The following is a 19,798-nucleotide window of genomic DNA, read 5'->3' on the forward strand; positions in this document are numbered from 1 at the left end:
ATTGTATAATAAATGGAGTGATTTTTGATTAACAACTGCTTTGATTTTACACAATATGCCAATTATTTTTGATACTTTTGATTTCACATAATTTACATGCACTTTCCAATTTAGTCTTTCATCAACATGTGCTCCCAAACATTTTGTATGACACACCCTCTCAATTTCCATTTGGTTGATTTTTAGTGTTGTTGGATTATCAGTTCTCTTATTACCGAATATAATATATTTTGTTTTATTCACATTCATTGATAATTTATTATAGTCAAACCATCTTTTTTAGTAAATCTAGTTCCTTTTCAACTGTATGCATTAACTGTTCAACATTTTGTCCTGAACAATAGAGGCTGGTGTCATCAGCAAACAAAATACACTGCATGTTCTTAAGGACTTGATGTCATTAATGTACATGATAAATAATTTTTAAATAACAGATCCCTGCGGGACACCTTCTCTCAAGAATGTTGCTAATCGTGCTTTACACATGTCATTTTCAGGTACGTCTGACTTTATATGGACAGGGGTCGACCTGCAACATGACCACTGGACCACACAAGAACACACTAATCCAAGCGTTGTTTTAGATCCAAGCTCTCGTGATGAGGAGGCGGTTGCTTTGTGGATCGAGCACTCGGGTACAAGATCTGTGTCACCTGGGATCGAAAGGTTCTGGGTTGGAACCTCATTCGAACATACTGCAGCCCACGCAACGGAAGTCATGAAGCGACATTGTGATATTCTGTTGTGTCCCGTGAGACCGTATTGAAAGGAAAACTAAAACTTTAGGCTACTTTCCGTTCACAAATGTGTCCATTCCTGTGGATCGAGATGCTACACCTTCCTTGTGTGACCTGAGGTACTTAACAAAAAATAATTAACCCAAAGATAAAACCAGGATATAACCAAAGGACACGCAGATAAGGATTTGTAAAAAAAACAGAGGCAGAGACGGTGCTTTTAAAATATGTAATTAAAAGTTTATTTAAAAGGACCAGGAGTTCGATATTGAAAAGTATTTATTACAATGATTAAAATTTATGTTAAAAATGGCCAATGTTAAAAGTGCAAAATTACAAATAAAACCTCGCAGCACCAAAGGAAATCTGAAAACACAAATAAACGTTAGAAAATAACCAAACGGAATGTGCTCCCCACAAACACACACACACTAAATAACAAAAATCCCAAGTGCAAAACAGAGAAAACGGGCCGAATCCCCCCACTCAAGCACATCCAAGGGAACTGAAATCTAAAGACTAAAAGACCCAGGGACTGCTGTACAAAACTGGTGCAGAGCTAAAAGGGTTTAAAAAGCTACAGAAACAAACTCAAATGCAACCAAAATAAACCCTAAAGCGAACCCTAAACAAAACAGTAGCAGGCTAAAATCTGCAATTAAAATGGAAACAAACGTTAAAACCGAAATATAATGAATGTAAACAAAATATTAAACGCTTGTCCCACCTTAAAACTGCTCGAAAAACGGGGGGAAATAGCCGCCACCGGAGTACGTTAAAAAGCTCTAAAACCAGAAAGATAAATGAACATTAAAATACTAAAACCGAGGGGAGAAGTTAAAAACGCACCTGTCACCAGCCAGCAGCAGTCGAGAGTGAGTGCCAGGCCTCACCCAATAGTTTCGGGAGGGAGCCCCCTACTGTCCGCTACAATCGCCAAGCTTTCTAGCCACTGACTTTCTAAAACAGGAGCCTTCACATTCACATTACTGTGCATTCTAGTCACAAAGGGATCCCTGCGCTTCTCAAAGGGGTTTCATCCAAGTCTGAAAATGCCAACTTGTGTTTCAGGCGTTTCCGCCCTTCATCTGATGGTGCTAACGAATCGGCGAGCCTTTGTGGCCTGTGTCTTTTTTGTTTTTACTGTCGATGACTGGCATGTGCATGTTTTTTTCCCCCACTAAACTTCGATATATTGTTCACCATCACAGAGAAGGCCTGTTCATAACTGATATTTTATTTGACAAAACAGGCCACCGTTGTTCTTACCTGAGCTTAGATGAGTTGATACGTACCTGTCTGGTCTTTGTGCGTGCCCTCAGTCACGCAAAACGACCAGAAGATGTTGTTAGCATTTGGCCTCTCCCAGCATATCCCTATGGCTCCAAATGGGGTGAAGTTAGAAGGGACCACGCTCTTCCACGGGCACAAAGACCAGACAGGTTCGTATCAACTCGTCTGAGCTCGGGTAAGAACATATCACAGTATGGAAGGACTGGGTGCCCTCGGTGATGTAAAAAGACCAAAGATGTTGTTAGCATTTGGCTTCTCCCAACATATATATATTTTTTAAATGTCTTAATGGTCTTGGTCCTTCTTATCTTTCAGAACTGCTTTTACCTTACGAACCTTCACGGCCCCTTCGCTCCTCCTCAGGGGTCTCCTAGTTATTCCTAAAGTCAACAAAAAGACTCATGGTGAGGCGTCTTTCCAACATTACAGCCCTCGCCTCTGGAACCACCTGAGGAGGAGCTCAGGGCTGCAGAGAACGTTCAGAGCAGGCTCAAGACCCACCTTTTTAGCTTAGCTTTTGACTGACTAATCTATTTATTTAATCCTAATATATAAAATGTATATATATGGGAGGTTGTCCCAGGCGCATTGTGGTAACTTTCGGTCTGAAAAGCGCTTTATAAATGAAGTTTGATTGATTGATTGATATTCCTATGGCTCCAAACGGTGCGAGTTTGAAGCAACCACGCTCTTCCACGGACATGCACAAAGACCAGACAGGTACGTACATCAACTCGTCTAAACTCTAAACGGTGAACTATTCCTTTAACGTCGTACAACACTTTGCTCAACTATTGTAATCCGCTTCAGAAACCAAATTTGAACGATTGACTGACACTTGAAACAAAGAACTTTATTCCCAAGCGGCGCTCCTGCAAACATCAACCTGTGTTAGCCCGTCTCTGCACAAACGCACGCCGGCCAAGCCAAAGGGACCACATGTGCGCCGCCTCGTCAGTTTTAGTAGCCTTTAGAGAGTGCATATCCTAAAAACAAGCACATCGTTTTGGAGTTTAAACATCCCCTTGCCCTGTTTCCATCCCCCCCCCCCCTCACCACCTCCTCCGTGAAAGCCCCTCTCCATCACTGCTCTGCGGCGCTGACCCCGGCCCACAACCTCCTCTCCCCGGGAAACATCCTGCTCCGAAACACTTTGGCTCAAGTGTGTTTTCTCCCGGGACGTGGTCTTTTTGGGGGGCGAGAGAGCGGGGAGGACTGTGGGCCTGGGGGGTGGTGGTGGTGGGGGGGCGGGGTCAGCGTTAGCGCCATCTGAGGTGCCGACCGCTTGGTGCTCGAGCTAAATGCGTGGCCGTGGGTCGGTGTATCTTCACGGCCTGTCAATCACGAGGCGGCTGATGTGTGCGGGGGCCTCGGGGTCAGACGGGGCAGTGGTGGAGGTGCTGCCGCGGTAATGGCCCCCCGCTCCCTCCCTGTGTGTGCGTTGGTGTGTGTGTGTGTGTGTGTGTGTGTGTGTGTGTGTGTGGTGTGCTTGAAGGGGGGGCGCAGCTGCATGGCGTTCTTGGTTCTGCTCACTCACCACATGTAAGGGCAGCTCCTCTGTCGGCGGAGAGGGTGGCAGGGCTCATGGGGAGACAGATTTCTACTGTGGAAGCTCCTCTTCAGTTCATTCCTTTATTTTGAACCGATTAAAGATATGTGGCATTGATTAAACGCTGGGCAAATCATCGAAATTTTATAGAAATCGCAATCTCTACTTTGGTCAATCTCGATGATCGTCAACACAAGTATTAAGTACGTTAAAGGAACAGGCCACCGTTCTTCCATACGAGATATGTTCTTACCTGAGCTTCGACGAGTCCAGACTTGTACGTATCAACTCGTCTAAGCTCAGGTAAAAACATATCTCAGTATGGAAGAACGGTGTGCCCTCAGTCACGCAAAAAGACCAAAGATGTTAGCATGTGGCCTCTCCCAGTAAATTCCTATAGCTCCAAACATGTACAGTTAGAAGTGACCAAGGTCTTCCACAGGGACACACAAAGACCAGACAGGTACGTATCAACTCGTCTAAGCTCAGGTAAGAACATATCTCAGTATGGAAAAACGGTGGTGTTCCTTTAAAGTTATTGTTAGTTCGGTCCTCTGACTCAATTCTGGTTTCTCATATGGCCATCCATCCATCCGTCCGTCCATCCAACCATCCAACCATCCATCCATCCATCTTCTTCCACTTGTCCATTTCCGGGTCGTGGGGGCAGCTGTTGGAGCTGCCCAAATCACATTATTGCACCATAGGGGCAGGGTGGCGGCTCCAGGAGGGGTCTCATATGGCCCCTTGTGACAATTATTTTTACACCCGTAACATAGAACATACTAAATGTAGGCCCAAACATTAACTACATAATGAAACCCATGAGATAAAATGTGACTTGCAACAAGTTTGGCCCTACAGGAACAACATGTTAGATCCAAACCCACCAGCCCAGAGTCTCACTCCTTACGGCCTTTTCTTCACATAGACGTCAGTTCAAAATTCACGATGTAACATCACCAAAAGAACATTTCAAAGCCTTAATTGTGCATGTTTTCAAGACGTGGGAGTGGAGGTCGTCAGGGGGTCATGGGGCGTGGTCCTGTCCACTCCCTGCACACGCTGACATCACACTGCACACATGCACACACAGACATGCACACACACGCACACACATGCACACACACACACGTGCACGTGCCGCTTTTATGTGAGGCTTGAGCCATGACGTGACGTCCTACACCTGCAGTCCCACGCATGACCTCATGATCATGTATGTTAACCAGCCTCTTCGCACGTCCGTCTGATCCGGGGCCCGCAGTCACCGCTGGGGCCGCCGTTGCGTGAGCCGTGTTCTTTCCCTGACATTCCCAGACAGTGTCCAAAGAGGGACTGCGTGAAAGTCACATGATGTAACCGGCAGACACACGCCAGGCTGGAGCTCTTCAGAGTGGAAGCATCGAGCTTGATTTAGGCGTCAGAGGTTCTTTTTAGGCACCACAGCGTCCATATTTCACAATTTTGAAATGTCTATGGAAGGAATGGACAGGACGAAGTGAGATATTGGGCTGGTCAGGATTTCAAATTGGCCGGGAGCGCCCTCTGAAGGGAGAAGGAAACTTGGTAGATTGGTAGTGAAAAAAAGCCTTCACTTTTAGCTAATGGCATGCAAACAAACTAGTGATTAGTGTTGTCACGACACTAAAATTCAAACCCGCTTTCGATACTGAAAATAAAACTGAAAAATCATTGTAAAAAGGTCTAATTGTTCACTCTAATGAAATGCTTTGCATCTTCACCTGCAATACTCAAATGCTAAAATATTTGGAAATCTATGGATTTTTAATTTAGTTGAAAATTTTAGGAGAAAAACGGCTTGCTTAGCTAATGCTACATACATGTACATGAAGAGACACGCAGGTCATACGGATTTAATATTTCACAACATCATACGGCTGTTCTAAAAGTGGAGTTTGCCCATGTTAGCATTTAGCCGCTGTTTGCGCAGCTTTAGCTGATGCTAGCATAGCATTTGCATGTAGCTTACCTTCATAGTTGTATTTATCGGTTTCTTTTCTGTTTTAATACAGCTTGGCACCTCTGAATGATTCCATAAGTCCCGCCAGAAGGCAGCATTTGTCCACATTTGTTCTCATCGCGGCTCTAAAACAACACAACAAATGTGTGGTGGAAACAGAAGTGTGTGTATGAGTCAATACGTGCACGTAGATCGTGCCATGCGCGGCTGGGTTGTGCTATGTGGAACAACCCCATAGTACAGCACCAGTAACCAGATCCTACACTTCACCAATGGATGCATTTAGTTTTTTTATTCAAGGTTTTAAGTGAGTACTTTTAGCTCCAGTTTAAAGAGACTAGATGCAAGATCATTTGGTCATTTTATGCTCACTACTGCCACCTCAGGTCTTACGCATAATTGCAGTCTCCATACTAAGCTCATGCAGGACGACACTTCGGACCGAAGTAACATTTTTGAGTGACAGTGCAGGATTTTAGAGGCAGTTGTGGTGAACAGGTTTGAGCTCATTCTACACGTTAGGACGTGGCTAGAACATGTAGGGGGAGGAAAATACTTAAACCCCATATAGTCCCTTTAAGTTCGGGTTGCCATTGCAGGTTGTGCTTTGGCAGCGGAGGAGGAGGGGCACAGAGGAAACACAGAAAGTATTGATACCTGCTCAGATGAATATCTAGGTTCAATCTACTTTTAGTGACGATTAATCGAGGAATCGTTTTTTTGACAGCGCGAGCAGTTATGAACAAACTTTGAGAAGAGAGGCGCTCAGAACAGGTCTGGTGCTTGGATGTGAGCTTTAAAATATGTGGAGGGCAATTTTCTGTTCCATCGATGTGGACAGTTTTGTGATGATGCAACAAAATCCCAAAATCCAGATTGGAGCTCTTGAGCAGTTTATTTATTGACATATAAAACAACATTCAGCACATGGACAAAGGATAAGTATATGAGGGTAAGGGATTATACTGGTATGCATTTAAGGGTTGTATATGGTATTTAGATGTGTTGTGTGTTAGATGCAAGAGCCTGTTAGCTCCATGTCGCTAACGTCAACATTTCTCCCCACAAAGTTGTCCGAGAGGATATTCAAAGCTAAAAATGAAATAAAAACAGACTTCTGCGCTGCAGCGTCCCTGGCGGCTAACGCAGAGCAGGTTGTGGCGTGAGACAGGCCAGGTCAGTGGTGACAGTGTGCAGCCCCTTCTCTGCCTCATTTATCTGCCATGGATGTGGACAGAATGCAATTTCCGGTGAAGGGGGGGTGGAGGCACACAGGGGAGGCAGCGGGACGCAAACAACTTCAAAAGGCCCGCGGAGCTATCAGGAACTTGAGCAGTGCCAGCTCTCGGGGACCGTCGGGGGGAAGGGGGGGGGGGGGGGGTCTAGGCCTGCTCCCCAGCCACATACATCTTACTCAACTCTGTGCTGCTGAGGATGCGCAAATGGAACTTGTAGCCACTCACACATAGATATTGACTAGATAATGGATCATTGTGGACTACTTTTCATTGTACACGATAAATGTCACCAAATATGAGTGGACTTTTGACATGTTTTTAACCGGCTGTTGTTTCGAAGAATGGTGGAAGTTACTGGTGGGGGCTCTCGGTCATCCAGGGATTACCCATTGCAGCTGTCAAATAGTGGTCCGTCTGGCAGAAGGTGTGACATACATACAGCGACAAAATCTAAATCATGGACGGCGCCATTACATTACATTCATAGATTGACTTTGTGGATATACTGGTGACAATAATAAGCTAGTTTTTAGCGGGTTCAAGTAGGGCCTGACCGATATGGATTTATTGGGTCCGATACCAATGAAGGGTTGGCATGACCGAAATCTGATATTGTAACATTTTGGCAGCTCTGTGATGAACAGAAGTGAAATAAATGATGATCAAAAACTTGTGAAGAGTCACGATCTGGACATTACATTATATTATTGTGTTTCTTTTCTTTTCTTTTTGTCCGAGGGGCGTGGTGTTGCGCAGCAAACAGCTGTAAACCCGACACTTCTCTCTGGCTCTCTAGAGCGGCTTCCCATGGAAAGATCAAAACAACTGAGATGTTAACATTTCTCTGAGTTTTTAAATGGTTAAAATCGGCCCAAGGACGACTGAGAAACATCCTGTTAAAGTCTTCAATCCGAGAGCCAGGCTGTTTAAATGCACACGCAGTGATGAGCAAAGCGATCGATAACACGCGGTGTTTTCAAAGCGTGTCAACAATGTTGTCGTTGAAAATGGACTTGAAACTGAGATCTTTAGGCATTTGCCTCTTCACATAACATTAGCGTCTGTCCAGAGAGGAGGAGAGGAGTTAGTCAGAAAGAGTGTTTGATAAAACACTAATTCTCTTTGAATCTAGAAAAAAATCTGTGATTTTGCTAAATTTTAGCTTCTGTTTAGCTTAGCTTAGCTTAGGATTTCTCAGGAACCGAGGCACATAGAATTAAACTGTTTTTACATACGGAGAGTTTGGAGTCTCACCTTTCAAACGAGCCATAGCACGTGCCCATAAAACAGCGCGGCACTCAACATTTATTATTATTGTAAAGGTTTCGATCATAGAAAAATGTAGAAATATATCTAATAGAGGTCGACCGGACAGAACAGCTGGAGGAGGTGTGCGTGGATCGGGAAGTCAGGGCATCTCCGACCCGGCCCTGGATAAAGCGGAAGAACATGGATGGATGGATGGATGGATGGAGGTCGACTGAAGTGGGTTTTTCTGAGGCCATTTTTTTTAACCAATTTTAATCTGTGTTGAACTACAGAGATACCAATATTGAAATTACCCAAATATCTAGATTAAAGGGATTGTGATTCAAGACTCATTAAATAAGGCTGGGAATTAGTTACGACAAACAACTTTCAGAGTTCATTTTGTCAGACACTAGACCTAGAAAAATCTCACTAAATCTCATCATTAACCACCTGAAACCAAAGTATCACAAAACATCGAGACATAAAGGTTCAAGTTTTCTTCTCTCCCCATGCAGCGATCGGGGACCTTACTCAGGGGTATCCACAGCTGGACGATGAGTCTGTTGCGCATGTTTTGGGGTGGAACGGTGGAACCCGAGCGCCCACACCGCATGTAAACACCGCATTAAAAAAGCTCCACAAAGTTCCATTTCCGTCCGGTTGCCCAATGGACGGTCGCGGGGCCCAAATGAGAAGCAGCTTTGTGCCTCTGTGCAAGCGTACACAAACACAAGAGCTCCCAGCGCATCAACATGTGCGTTCGAATTTGCTTACGAGCGCGTCGCGGGTCGCTTTGATGTCACCGGCAAAAGCTGGCGCCAATTACGGGGGGGGGGGGATGGCCAGCTGTCAGGAATCCATTGATACCCGATCTGTTTCGAGTTGTGTTTGGATCCGAAACACACACCCGGGCTGAGTTGCCCCCCCCCCGCTCTCCCGGTGCCCCGTCAAGGCAGCCGTACAGGTGTGTGACGAAGCGCAGAAGGAGCAGCCACGGGGGGATGGCTTATATAAGGCAGGTCTGCACAGGTGTTCTCAGTTAGCCCAGTGAACGCAGGGGGGGCTGCTCTGTTCCCGAGCCCCCTCCCAGCAAGAAGTGGGGGAAGAAAGGTTATTTTGGTCAAGCAAGTAAAGCAGAACCGTCGACTTTACAGGACTGATGATGAAGATCTACACGTGTGATTAAGGAAGGCTGTGTTTGAGGCACATTGACTCACTAACTGTTCGACAATGATCCCAGCCATGTATATTCTTAGTCGTTTAAAGTTGTACGGCCTGAATTACCACGTTTTCAAAACAGTTGAAAGTTGCAGGCACTAGGGCTTGAACGTCTACAGTAGGGATGGGCGGATCGATGCCAAAGTATCGATATATCGATACCAAACGGCTACTTTTTAAGCATCGATATTGGGCAAAAAGTATCAATATTAATTTGCATATGCAGGGGAGGACTGGCCATATGTCCGTTCTGGCAGAGCACAGAAGGGCCACTGGCTCTAGGGCCACCAGTCCCGCCTCAACCGAGCTTTACCCAAATCTAAAAGCAAAAAAGAGAAGCATCAAAATAGCGAGAAAAAGAGGATGAAAAGTCAGCAAAAACGTGAGAAAAACAAAAGAAAAAATGATAGAAAAAATAATTTAAAAAAACAACAAAAATATGACAAAAATGTGGCGACGTGACGAAAAGTTTCCATCACTTTTGTGGGTCTTAGCTTTCAAATGAGGCGTTACATTGTTGATCTCCAGTCGAGAAGCTTTTAGATTTGGGTAAAGCCCAGTATAAAAAAAACATGAATCTAAAAGGAATTCCGTGGAGTATGGTGTACCACAAGGTTCAATTTTGGGACCGTTATTATTTATTATTTATATTAATGATTTTGCTTCTGTTTCTACGACCACCTTTCCTGTTCTTTTTGCTGATGATGCCAATCAAAAAAATAATAATAAAAAGCCGAACTGGGGAAAATGCACTCATTAATGTTAAGGCGGGGGGTAAGAGCTTAAAATATGTATTTGTGGAAGTGCACAATTTGGGCCAGGCTGGTCAGAGTCCAGGGCCGTTTTTCAGTCCCAGTCCGCCCCTGTGCATATGTAAAAAGAAGGCGGGGCAGCAACTGTCAACCCAAAAGGATGATTTATTTCTTTGTTCTGAGCCAAAACAGTCACAACAGCAAAGGATCGGACTGAGCCAGTCCTATCATTCTGGTTTAGGTTCTGTTTGTCATTTAAGTATTAATTTAAAATTTGGTTTATGTATTTAATTTCACATTAGTATTGTTTAATTAACAATACTTATATTTGTTTCAAGTCAATTTTCATCATTGTTGCACACGCTTGTCGCGTGTGCATTTAAACAGCCTGGTTCTCGGATTGAAGACTTTAACAGGATGTTTCTCAGCCGTCCAGGACCGATTTTAACCATTTAAAAACTCAGAGAAATGTTTAAACATCAATGCTTTTTAATCTTTCCAGAGAGCGAGAGAGAAGTGTCAGGTTTACAGCTGTTTGCTATTGAGTTTTTGGTGGTAATTTATTTAATTAATTAAAAATTTGGTTTATGTATTTAATTTCACATTAGTATTGTTTAATTAACCAGTTAAAGTAATATAATTTTAATTGACCAGTTAATTATATAAAATAACCAGTTTTAGAAATGTATATTGATTGAAATACATTCACCCAAATGACCAGTATCGGTATCGGTATCGACAAAAATGACCCCAAAAGTATCGATATCGCGATTCCAAAAAAAGTGGTATCGCCCATCCCTAGTCTACAGATTTTTAAAAGTGCACTTATTTATGGAAGTCGAGTCGATAAGTCGGAGACATAGTCCCACCAGCGACCCAGGACACGCTGGTGGGACTATGTCTCCGAGCTGGCCTGATGTCGCCTCGGGGTCCCCCCAGAACAGCTGGAGGAGGTGTGTGTGGATCGAGAAGTCTGGGCATCTCTGCTGAGACTGCTGCCCCCGCGACCCGGCCCCGGATAAAGCGGAAGAAAATGGATGGATGGATGGAGTCGATAATAGAGTGACGTCATCATATGAACACATTGAGGCCGCGCTGTTTTGGGGATTTAGCTGTAGAGTGCCAACAATCCGGACTATTTTTCAGGATATTTGTAGCATCACAGCGTACTTTATGTTATAGCTATGGACACATGCTATGGCTCGTTTGAAAGACGAAAGGTAGATGAGTTTACAGTTTAATCCTACGTGCCTCGGTTCCTGAGAAATTTAAGCTAGACACAGGCTAGTTTTCATCAAAATAACGATTTTTTCAAGAAGCGGAGATGCAACACACTCCTTTCTGATTGACTCCTCTCTCCAACTCTCTCCTCTCTGGACAGACACCAACGTTATGGGAAGAGGCAAATGCTTAAATATATTTGTTTCAAGTCAATTTTCATCATTGTTGCACACGCTTGTCGCGTGTGCATTTAAACAGCCTGGTTCTCGGATTGAAGACTTTAACAGGATGTTTCTCAGCCGTCCAGGACCGATTTTAACCATTTAAAAACTCAGAGAAATGTTTAAACATCAATGCTTTTTAATCTTTCCAGAGAGCGAGAGAGAAGTGTCAGGTTTACAGCTGTTTGCTATTGAGTTTTTGGTGGTAATTTATTTCACTTCTGTTCATCACAGAGCAACCAAAATCACACATGAGGTGTATTAGAGTGTCTTTTTTTGGCACTCAATGTGTTAACATCGGAGGATTAACGGCTCATTTACATCGAGTACATTAAGTCCACGTCCAAATCTGTCATGTAGACTCACATGTAAGCAAGTAATGCAGTTGAAATACTATATAGTGGCTTATTTTCATTTCCTAGGTTTTAACTTTTTAGACTCAGTGTCACCTTCGCCTCCAGAAACACCGAGTCTGACTCTCCCCTCTCTCCTCCTTCGTTTCTCTCGCTCCATCATCTTTACTCCTCTTAACTGTTAGGATCATCCTCCTTGTAAATCCAAGGTCTGAAGTAAACAAGCTTTCGGTCCTGCAGTTGATTCCATGAGAATGAGTCCGTGTGAGAGAAAGGTTTCAAGACATGGAGAGACTGTCCCGACTTCAGCTCACTCATATCGGCTGAATATGTCCAGAAGGCAAAACTATATGCAGACTAAAAGTTAACGCTACGAGGCAAATACAACTAGCTGCTTGTTGGTAACTATGTGCAACACTGTTTATTGTCCCATCGAAACACGGAGAAGGAGTTCCCGCCTTGACATTAATGTTGAAGGAATGCGCCACTGTTCTTCCATACTGAGATATGTTCTTACTTGAGCTTAGACGAGTTGATACGTACCTGTCTGGTCTTTGTGCCCGTGGAAGAGCGTGGCAGCTTCCAACATCACCCCGTTTGGAGCTACAGGAATATACAGAGAGAGGCCTGATGCAAACGCTCAATTTTGTCCTTGTTCACGGGGCCGCTGATGTAGCAACAATTCCAGGTACGACTTCTTGTGAGACACTGGAAGCAGTCGAAACACAATAGCATCACAATGGCGAATGGTTCAGCCCAGTATGACCAGGAATTGACGCTTGTTGAGTTTACGTGACCAGCTCAAGACCTGGAGATGGGTTCTTTTACGTTTTTTTCCAAAGGGGACACCGCTCTGTACCTTCATTTCAAACTTGAACTTCGGCCGTAACACGAAAACTCCACCTGCCCGTCAAGTATCACTAAAACCAGCTCAAGACCGGACCCCGAGGCCTCAGACCGACAGCGACATTCCCAACACACAATGGGCAGCTGCATGAAATATGGTCTAGTAGGGCCTATCTTAGAGCCTGTCACCAACAGGACGGCTGCCATTGGCTCTGGAATGCTTTTGTCTGGCCCGTGCATTACTGTGTGGGAGGCCAACGCGCTGACCTCCGCTCGTTCCTTCCGCTTTCACTCAATCTCCCCCCCCACCCCCCCACCCCCACCCCCCGTTCGGACTTTTCAACGCCCGAGGACCACCTTATAACGTCTTTCAGTGGCAGCTTTCCGCAGGGGGGGCGCGGGTTGAGACGGTGGCGTTGTTGGGCTTATCTAATCGGGGCAATCGCAAATGGTTTGTCGTCAGTCATTCACGGCCGCGGAAGGAGGAGATATCGGAGGTTTTAGCCCTGGGAGGGGGGGTTGACAGTGAACTGTGAGGGCTCCCCTGTGTGTGGTGGGGTCCTGGATTCAGAATGAAACATCTTATGCATTAAAATTGCCAAAATGTGCCTAGATTTTTGATGACAATATCTGCGTTGTGGAGCCAGCCATGTTCAAATTTCCCAGTTTTGGTTGGTTGACAGATTAGACACAACGATTTGGTCTTCCTTGGTGTATCTTTAGTTTTGAACAGGCCAGATATTAGTGGAACATTTGGAAAACTGTCATGTCACACCTGGCAACAGTGTAACAACATTACTATACGTTTATTTGATGGGGACAGAACAAAAAGGAATTGTTGCAGCAACCAATGCCATGTTCATATACAGTAGCTAACTGCTAATTCCCAGGCCTGGACCCCAATGCATAAAAAGTCAACAAATAAACACAAGTACAAACAACACAATAAGACTGTTTACAATAAAACACCCACCGTGAGCCATTGTTTGATTTCAGAATAAAACTAGTTCAGTTCTGTGAGGGATTTCCGTTCTGCAGGTTTGGGGTTACACGTTTAACACAAGAGAACACTTCAGGAAATGTTCAAAACTTTAAAAATTCTGCAATAGTGCCACGTCATGGGCTTTCGATCAAGCACTTTTGTAAAGGGGGATTACCCTTCTTTTGGCTGACTGGTTCGCCTGGCCCCAGACTGTGATACAATATGAACAATGGGGCAAGATCTGCACTAATTGACAAGCAAGATTTTAAAGCAGAACTAAGCAACTCGTGCTCCTAGAGGCCATAAGCGCCACTGCAGGTGTCGTAGCAAGTTGTGTTTTTTGACTTATTAATTGCCCATGAGTGTAAATACCAGAGGTGGGAGACTCGAGTCACATGACTTGACTCGAGTCAGACTCGAGTCGCAATTTTCGGGACTTGAGACTTACTTGACCAAAGCTCCAAAAAGACTTGACTTGACTTGGGACTTGCTGTTTGTGACTCGAGACTTAACTTGGACTCAATGACTCGCTGTGAATTTATAGTTATTAATTATTTGAGTGAAAATGTCGAAAGATCAGGATTCATTTCGTAAAAGCGGCGCATCTATGTTTACATATGGTAATTAGCCACATGCGTGTTCGGTTTCCAGACGGAGCGTCTAATCAATACAGCGCGAAAAGGCAGGAGGAAATACAACGTGTTTCTTTGGATGCATTAAAGGTTTTCTAAACAGAGTGAAGAGGTGGAGATTTACGGACAGGGAAACGTTTGAGTAAGAGCTGATTAATCAACAGAAATCTTGGGGGCTTTTCGATGTTTTAAGGCGTTCACACAAAGTTTACAGCATTTAGTGACTCCGCACAGAGCCCAGTGACAGCAGGACTGAAGGCGGAGTCCATTTTGAGCAGGGGCGAATCCGAGTATACAGGGGCTGGGGCTTTACGGGAGAACCACTGACAGAAAAACTGCCAGAAGATATTATTTTATATTTATGTTTCAGACTGCAGGGAAAAGCAGTTCATGTTTAAAATACTATATTTCTTTTTTTTTTTTAAGTCGCCCCCCCTGACTTGACTTGACAAAAGCTATGACTTGACTTGACTTGAGCCCATGACCGATTGACTTGGACTTGCTTGAGACTTGGACCTTCACGACTTGGACTTGACTTGAGACTTGCATTTAGTGACTCACTCCCACCTCTGGTAAATACTACTCTGACAGAAAAAACAAAGGGACAGAAGAATATTGTACATCCAACTTTTTCGCCCAAACTTGGCTGTAAATACTGTTCAAGTGGCGCTAGCCCGCTGTTAGCTTTAGCTGTTAGCCTGCTAGCTTCTTCTTGATTCCATTAGTGTGTATTGGTGCTCCGACCCGGTGGCAGTCAAGTTGCAAGTGTGGTTTTCTGGCCAGAGACACCAGAGGGAGATGAAAGTTTTTTGTTATTTTCTTCATGATGGGTTAGCATCTGGCGCGCACCTGCCAGATCAAGTCAAAGTAAACATGAAAACACTAATCAAAGGGCCTTTAATTGGTTAAATTGAATAAACAATGATGACCTTTGATCTTTGGTCTTTTCTTCCAGAGTGGCGTCCCCATTTGGTGCACTGTCGCGTTATTTGTAGTTAACCCATCAGATCCCTCAGCGTTTCAAACTCGGACACTGCAATCACAACCTCAAGACGACTCGGGGAGAAATCGTGACTCGACTACCAAACTCGGTTCTACCCCTCCGCCCGCCGGGGCCCGCCTGTCACTCGGCGCCTTCTATGCGGGTTTTTATTGCGGAGGAAACGGAGAGCGGGACGGGGCCCAGTGTGGGAAGCCACTTGTTATCTGAGAGTCTTGGGAATCCACGCCGGGGAGCGCGGCTTCACTCAGCGCCCTAATGAAAGCCGGACAATTTGGGCCGTTTTCGTTCCCAAAGCAGTGCAGGACCTCCCATCCCCATGTGCCTGTCCCGTCGCAGGTATATCCCCCCACCCCCCCACCCCCCACCTTTCCTTTTCCAGCCCGGCCGCCCCATGTGCTGACCTCCCATTGCCGGGGCACAGATGAGCCAGTAATCCCGCAAATTGCTTTTGTTAGCCCTTTTGAAATGCACACCTGTTGCTGCAAAAACTGGGGCAAGGCGCTAACTTGATTTATTGCGCGGTTTGTAGTGAAATGAGTCGGGCTTTTCTTCAACCAGCTGGACACATAGTTGATTTTATGCCCAGGTCTTTGGAGTCCAGTTACTGTTAGGCAGGGGCGCCCAAATATGAGTGTGTTGGACCAGCGGCATGCTTTTTACCCAGTTGTTTTGGCTGTCAACAGGAACGCACTGTTATAGGAGACACTGAAGAGTTCACACCGCGTTCCAAATTATTATGCGGATGATATTTTTCTAAGAGTTTCTAAATGATCAACTCAAAGGACAGTCAGCATCATTTTCAAGCCTGTATCTGTTGGAGGATATTATCAATGTGGTTTTAAAGCAGCACTAAGTAACTCTTCCCCCTAGAGGCCATGAGCGCAACTGCAGGTGTAGTAGCAAGTTACGTTTTTTAACTTATTAATTGTCTTGGAGAGTAAATCCGACGCTGACAGGAAAGGCGAAGGGAGAGAGGGTTACTGTGCATCCAATTATACAATGGAAATATATTTTTTCACTCAAACCTGGCTGTAAATACTGTTTAAAGTGACGTTAGCCCGTAGTTAGCTTTGCCCGTTAGCATTTTAGCTTCTTCTTCGTGATTCCATTAGTGTGTGTTGCTTTCTCCGGACCGGTGGCAGTCAAGTTGCAAACATGGTTTTCTGTCCAGAGACACCAGGGGGAGATTAAAGATCCTCCAATCATCCCATAAACACTTGTATTACCCCCACAGGGACTACGGAAAGGATTTATTAAGGTAAACACGTTGCTTAGTACTGCTTTAAAAACCTCCCAGTGATGACAGTATATATATTTTTTTTAATAACTATAATAAACAACTAAAATGTGCAGCCTTAGAAGGTCAAGTTACATTTTAACATAGGACCATTATTTGATGGCAGCTTCAACATTCTAAAATCTATTAAACTTGTCAGAAAAGCCATCCAGAGTTGCTAGGGTTGAGGTCAGGGGAGGAGGGGGTCCACATCATGGGTTTCTCTCCTTTTATGCCCATAGCAGCCAGTGGTGCAGAGGTTTTCTTTACAGCAGGACATGGTGCGTGGTCATGCATGATGATGATCTTGTTAGGGAAAGCACGGCTCTTCTTTTTGCACCATAAGAGACCAGCTCTCTCTCCATGATTCTGGCCCAAAACATGACTCCGCCCCCTCCTTACTGACGTCACAGCCTTGTTGGGACATGGTGGCCATTCACCAACCATCCACTACTCCATCCATCTGACCATCCAGGGTTACACGGCCTGTTTGAAAATGAGTCTTCATGTATTTCTGAGCCACTGCAGCCGTTTCTGTTCATGAGCTTCAATGAACCGTTTAGGGGAGGCCGGATAGAAGGTTTATGCACAACTGCAGCCTCTGGAGGGTCCTACACCGTGATGTTCGGGAGACTCCAGAGGCACCAGCAGCTTCAAACACCTGCTAGTTCTCTAAATCTGATGTATTTGTCCGGCAGAAATCGTCCTCATTGTGCCGTTATCTGCACAAAGCCGTGTGTGTCTCTAAATCATCCACAAATCTATTAACAATACAATGATTACGCTTAATCTTTCATTGAAATATCGAAAGTTTTCATACCTGGACCAAGGCATTCAACTACTTCACACTTTTCATCAGCAGAGAGATCCTTTTTCTTTCCCATATTGCTTGAAAATGGTGGTCTGCTTAATAGTATGGAACGTCCTTTTTTCAGTAGTTTTTCCCTTAACAAATAATCATCCCAGGCGTCTGAGATTGATGTCAGTGATTCAAAGAGCCCTCAGACACAACACCATCCATGAGTTTCATTGACTTTCTTTCACCTTTTTGACACTGAAATACAATTTGCATATTCATTTGGAACGCAGTGTTGAGTAAAAGTAATATTACAAGTTTTCCTGGCTGTTTATGGCTTCACATGTGACCTGCGTGCCTCTCTTTTGTGCCCTACATAAGCCGGTACACCTAAGATGACAGAGGGCCACATTACGAGTGAATAATAACCCCGTAGTGAAATTCCCATGCTTCACAGTGTTGAAAGGCCGGCGATGTTTGCTCAGCCCGCGTTGAGCAATGGGGATTTTCAATGGAGAGAATCCAATGTGTTTAAGTGGAGGTATACGCTCGCAGTCACAGGGCTGGACTCTGTTGTGGAGACCCAGGCAGCTGTGCAAACACGGCGCAGTAATCAGTAACCAGGGCAAATGTTATCTGGAGAGGCTGTTTATGGGCCGACATGACTGTTCCAAATCCGAGGAGGGACGACGCGATCGCACTGCGGAGGAGGAGGATACGCATGTGCCGGGGTCGCTCTTGCAGATTTTCATTTGAACTTCCAGCCAGGCATCGGTTCTCAGTTTGTAGCAACATCGGGTTATGTAACAGCAGTTCAAAGTGTGATATGGTTTTAACACGGAAAGATGTTTTGTCATTTTTCACACTGATGTCAAGTGGCTGCAAATATTGTGTTATCCCACCAGGAATCACAGCTGGAATGGAGTTTGTCCTCTTGATGGCGGCTTTCGCAGAGTCGGTGAGACGGGCCCTCAGGCATCAGAAGCACTTCTTCGTAAGACACACCGGTGTATAGGCCGCATGGTTCAAAGCGTTTGACAAAAGTAGTGGTTTATAATCCGGAAATTACAGTATGGTTTATGGTTTCTGCACTCACTTGCACCTTGATGCACCAAACCTTGATGGGTCCTGTACTGTGAACTAGGGATGGGCGGATCGATCAATCAAATCAAATCAAATCAAAACAACTTTATTCATCCCAATGGGCAATTCTGTTCACTGCTCTCTGGTCATAAAAAACAGTAAATGGACACATATAACCATATACAGACGTCATGAACTGTGAGTGCATCAGGACACAAGGGGACAAGTAAAAATGAGGGGGAAAAAAAGAAAAAGATAAATGTTGTCATTTAAATTTCTGACAGCAGTCGGAATGAAGGATTTTGAATAGCGGTTTCTTTTCTGTTGGGGGACGACATATCGCCTCCCGGAGGGCATCAGAGTAAAGTGCGACCGCAATACATGATTTGTTGACCCAAAATTGATCGAGTCTTTTGGACGACTCTTTTCTTACAGAGTGAGGCGAGGTCTTCAAAACGCACACCAGAAATCTTACTACACACTTTGACAATGTGGTTCAGACGGTTCTTATTTTTCACAGACAGGCCGTCAAACCAGCAAATAAAAGAAAAGGTTTGATCGATGAGGATCGATACCAAAGTATCGATATATCGATACCAAACGGCTACTTTTTAAGTATCGATATTGGGCAAAAAGCATCGATACTAATTTGCATATGTAAAAAGAAGGCGGGGCAGCAACTATCAACACAAAAGGATGATTTATTTCTTTGTTCTGAGCAAAAACGGTCACAACAGCAAAGGATTGAACTGAGCCAGTCCTATCATTCTGGTTGAGGCTCTACTTGTCATTTAAGTATTAATTTTAAATGTTGTTTATGTATTTAATTTCACATTAGCATTGTTTAATTAACCAGTTAAAGTAATATAATTTTAATTGACCAATTAATTATATAAAACAACCAGTTTTAGAAATGTGTATTGATTGAAATACATTCACCCATATGAAATGACCAGTATCGGTATCGACAAAAGAGACCCCAAAAGTATCAGTATCGTATCGATTCCATAAAATGTGGTATGGCCCATCCCTACTGTGAACCGAACTGAACCGTGACAGAGCTGAACCCTAATGGATCCAGAAAACCTACCAGGCCCCTTGGCAAAAAACGGAAATAATTGGCCTTGGATGATGACCACAGAGATGGTACTTTCTGACACCTTTCTCATGTTGATGATTCTTTTATTTGTTTTTAAATGTCTGCATGGCCTGGCCCCCCCCAGAACCCGTGGGACCTCCTTGTTCCCCCATGTCCCCTCCCGCTTACTGAGGTCAGCAGCTCAGGCTCTACTGGTGGTTCCAAAGACTAAGAAAAAGCTGAGAGGTGAGCCACCTTTAACCTCTTAACTCCCGCCTGAACCGAGAG

Source organism: Gobius niger (genome assembly GCF_951799975.1).
Source record: "Gobius niger genome assembly, chromosome: 16".
Taxonomy (NCBI): domain Eukaryota; kingdom Metazoa; phylum Chordata; class Actinopteri; order Gobiiformes; family Gobiidae; genus Gobius; species Gobius niger.